Below are 4,544 nucleotides of genomic sequence, written 5' to 3'. Positions count from 1 at the left end.
CGTGTGCACATGGTATTGTATGTAAACAATAACATAATTATCGATCAACAACGTGCGTACAGACTGATAAGAGATAACACGTGCAGAAAACTGTCATCGACTAGGGACACCGGGGATAGAAGAAAGTATTTGAGGCTATTGTAAAAATGTCAAACCAGCTGTCAATGAAACAATTCAATCGGAATGGCAAATTTAGAAAAGTTATTCGTTCTCTAGCTAATAATTATTTCTGTTACGATAATCAAGAGATTATAGCAAAAATAAATAAAACCTCAATTATATCGGTTATATTCATTTACTGGGAAAGTTGTAATAAAACAAATTAGTCGTTACTGAAAGCAATTACGCACAGATCGACTGTCTTGTGGTAATTTTGTGTCGAGGGTTCTTTAAAACAATATCATGGAAGGTTATAAATACTTAGATACATCAAAATAATTTAATATTAAAACGTTGTACATGTTTTATGTTAAGGGAAACTTTTACTGTTTAGTGAATCAAGATTTTCCGTTCTGTTGGTTATAATATATCTGCCAGTCTCACTAAATTAAGTAGAAATGAGCAAGGAAATACTGCTAGTATTTTAGGTACTTTGCTCTGTGGGCCTCTGTAGGAATTGATTTCTAACTAGATTTGGCATGTAGTATGTATGTATGTCATGTACAAGTTGCTAGTATTGGCATGTTCTTTTAAGAAACAGAATAAGCTAAATTAATGACAGTATGCGATACACAGACTTGATTAAGTACATTTTGTCAAAATCTATTCTGCATGTGTCAACAGTGTCGCATATCATGGTAGATGTCACTTTGACAGCAAGACAATATCATGTTCACTCTTACCTCACTATCTTCTCGCCCCTTTTTTCGTGTTATCAACTGATTAGTGATAAGCTGTTATCAGCTAGAGAAAAACTAGGAAATAAAATGATGATTGATCTAGAGAAGCGTTAAGCTGTGAAATATCTATTTTAGCTGTGATTATACTGACAATAATCTTATGTTGTCAACAGGACGACTCATTGATTTGATTTTGATTTATTTTTAAATAAAATTAACAATAGAATAAGTAATGGTACTCATAATCATAGGGAAACTAGTAGCAATTAGCACGTCTCATACTTACTAACAACTAAGGATTAGTTGTCTTCCACTGAAGAGTGAACAAATTATAATTACTTGAAAGAGACAAACATTCAAGTAGCTTATTGACAAGAATGTCAAGAACATACAATCTAGAATTTAAGCATAGTTCTTAAGTACTCAAGTAAGGAGTTAGGCACACCATTCATTAACCTCAGGCAAGCTTATAGCTAGGAATATTTTTATTGACAGTCAGTCTGAGTCATTATATAAGATAGTATTCAGAGCTGTGTTAACATGAAATGATTCCCATCAGTGAACAGATTGCAGTAGCTATTGCATTTAATAATTAGGGATATGGTGAATCACACACTAGCAAAATTATGAAGGAAGGTGGTAAATGAAACACCCACAAAATGCTTTATTAGTAATATTGGAAAGGTGCACAAAAAAAAAAACCCAGAGCATATATGTTCATATCGTTTCCATTAGACGGAAAAGCGCCACTCCATGCAGGAAAAATAGAATAGAGAAGTAACTTTTAGTTAGGATTATTCAGTCAACAATGGGAAAAAAGATATTATGTTCCTCTTCTCGATGACTTTTGAAAAGTATCTTGATGTGAGACACGTTGAGTGATGATCATATTTGGTGTAGTCAGTGTAGGCGTTAGAAGTGATTGTACATGGAGAAGAATTTTAACTCTTTCATTGAAACCTGGAACAAAAATGAAGGGTAAATACATTTCAGTTAAAACATTTAGAATGCAATTCCACTATTGGATGTGCATTCCTTTTTTATACATACAGGTCAACAAGTCATATAATGAATTGCATTGTTTGTCAAGACATCTTCATGAAGTTGGCTTTCAATGATATTGTAATATTGTATTGTCATCCCACTTATTGGTTTTATAAAATTTCAGCTCTTTAGGTAGCATGTAGCTAGTAAATATATCAACTATGGAGTAGTCTACAATATAACCTGAGGTTACAATAGGAAAGCATAATTGCCAAGAGCAAGCTTCTTAAAATATTTATCAATAGATTGTGATTAGAGTAAATCTAGTATACTATAAAATAGAGCAAGTGAGTTGATCATAGGTTTCCTATATTTATGACTTTGTCAGATTATCCGTCAGTCTGTGTTTTGATTCTTTAAACCAGTTATCAGTGGATGGAGCAGGTTAGCATAGATTAAGTACTTATGAATGTAGATAGATAAGCTAGACTTAAGATTTTAGACTTAGTAGTAGTGTTTGTGCCAAATATAGTGCACAGTATAATAGTTTGAATGAACAAATGGAGTCAGTCTGTAATAGACTTGCTATTATTAGAATCAGGAATAAGGGCAAACAATATTATTTACCCTAGAGTAAACCAAAGAATAATAAATAAATAAATAAAACATTTTACCATTGTGGATGTAGATCAGACATACAGGAACTGAGCCAGATCAGCCTGGGAGTCATTCTGTTGCAAGTGAATGTGTTTCGAGCACACACACATACACAAGTTGCTCAGTCAAAGGGGCATGCCAATGGAGTTCCAATTTGTGCGCAGCCGGGGAAGGGGCAGGACGTTGTTCCTAGTATAATGGCAGCGGTGTTCAGCATACTCTGGAAAATTTAAAAATATATTTAGTAATTAAGTAGGAAATAAGTCCTTGTTATAAGCATAAGTTATAAGAATAAAGTTGGCAGAGATTTTATAACTAAATAGGTATTTGATCATTTTATTAATTAGGGTCTACTTTAATTACGGGATGAATTTCAAATTTTATCATACTAAACTATTATCGAAATAAAATTTAATCAAACCAAATTGAAATAATTGACTTAACAACAACATAAAAGGTAAATAAATAAATAAAAATTGAAGGGGCATTTTTGTACAGGCCTACTTGATTACAAACTAAGCATGATTCTTATTATTGACATTCGGTAATGCTTACATTCTTCATTTATACAATTTTTGCTTAAAATCAACATTGCTTGGTTATTCCAGTACTATTCCGTATTATTCCAGCGTTTGTCACGGCTCATGGAAGCATGGAGTCTGTTTGACAGCTAATTCCAGGATTTGGCGTAGGCACTAATTTTCAATAGATGTTATTGAAATTAGTCTGGTTTCCTCACGATGATTTCCTTCACTCAAAAGCAACTGGCAAATATCAGATGACAGTTCTCAAGGACAATGGGTCGCGGTTCGAACCCGTACCTTATAATTCAAGGCATACAAATAATTTTATTATCACTAGGTGAGATTAGTTAACAGATTACAGGATCATTAGACATTAAAAGTGTAACTTACATATATTATTACATAGCAGTACAGGTGATGCAAGCCGTGATCGTCGGTGCTTTGTCCACTCATGGAAGCAGTCCGTCGAAAAATGAGCTGCGAGTGGCAGGTTTGAGCTGGTGGAGCGAGGTCACGAGGGTTGCTGAAGATAGGAAGGCGTGGCGTGAGCTTGTGAAGGCCCTTTTTACCTCCGGGGTGTCTTAGGACTACAACACCCACACATAACTGGTAAGGTAGTATAGTGGCACTGGGGCTTAACTCCAAGGGGCATCTAGCACCCGATACCTGAAACGTAAATAGGCGGACATAAGAAATAGGGAGTTGTAGGCTTACTAATACTCTCCATCTCTAAGACCAGAATTAGGATGTTATTGCAGAGCGCTATAGGAATTAGACAATCTCTCTATTGGAAAACATTTTACTATTTTAGCAAATCAAAGTCTAAACTAAACTATGAACTGCTTTGTGATGGACAAGTTAAATACATTATTACTTACGGCGAAAACTTGGCTCAATTCCATTGAGGTATCATCAAATCATCACGAAAGAAAACCACGTAGTTCCACTGGCGTCACAGGCTAAAAGCAAACAATCATTTATTTATTACATTCGTTATACACATTTTGTGTTGTATTTACCACATTACTAACAACATATATCATTACTTAGTTAATGTATTACTCACTTTTTTATGATTTATAACAAATACAAGCCAGCAGGTCGATAAATTACGTAATTTTCAGTTCCAAATAATGCGTGTACGTCTGAACAGCATCCATTTTTCTTTTATTTCTGTCTGACTGACAGTAATGACGTGGCAATGACGTCAGCATAGCAAATGTTGCCATAGAAAAATCAAAAGGGCTCTATAGATCATAAGATATTTGACGGACCGGATGCGACTAAAATTTATCCAGTATGAATGGGGCTCTGCAGACTATGTGGAAAGAATTGTAGAATAATAAAATAGAGACAGTGATTTGACGTTTACATTCAATCTTAATGTTTTTTTTAAATATAAATATGAAATAAATAAATAAATATTGGGGACATCTTACACAGTTCAATTTAGCCCCAAACCTATCAAATTTTGTGCTATGGGTGCTAAGCGACGATATGCCTATTTGAATGGATAAAAACATGCTTGTATACAAGGGAA

At 34.1% G+C, this 4,544-nt stretch overlaps 1 long non-coding RNA gene across 2 annotated transcripts; it reads right to left on the bottom strand.

Annotated features, from left to right (window-relative positions):
- Window positions 1-1,676: 1,676 nt before the first annotated feature.
- Window positions 1,677-4,157, bottom strand: LOC125230963. Of its 2 annotated transcripts, none has more exons than XR_007177572.1 (5): window positions 4,071-4,157; window positions 3,883-3,963; window positions 3,395-3,527; window positions 2,498-2,700; window positions 1,677-1,799 (listed from the first exon to the last, which is right to left on the bottom strand). It is a non-coding gene; the product is annotated as an uncharacterized LOC125230963 (long non-coding RNA). The 2 variants fall into 2 exon arrangements; XR_007177573.1 differs by having other exon boundaries at window positions 3,407-3,527.
- Between the last annotated feature and the right edge of the window lie 387 nt (window positions 4,158-4,544).

This window comes from Leguminivora glycinivorella, chromosome 11 (assembly GCF_023078275.1).
Source record: "Leguminivora glycinivorella isolate SPB_JAAS2020 chromosome 11, LegGlyc_1.1, whole genome shotgun sequence".
Lineage (NCBI taxonomy): Eukaryota > Metazoa > Arthropoda > Insecta > Lepidoptera > Tortricidae > Leguminivora > Leguminivora glycinivorella.
Note: the sequence above shows the minus strand (reverse complement) of the source record. Positions and strands in the feature narration are given on the sequence as shown.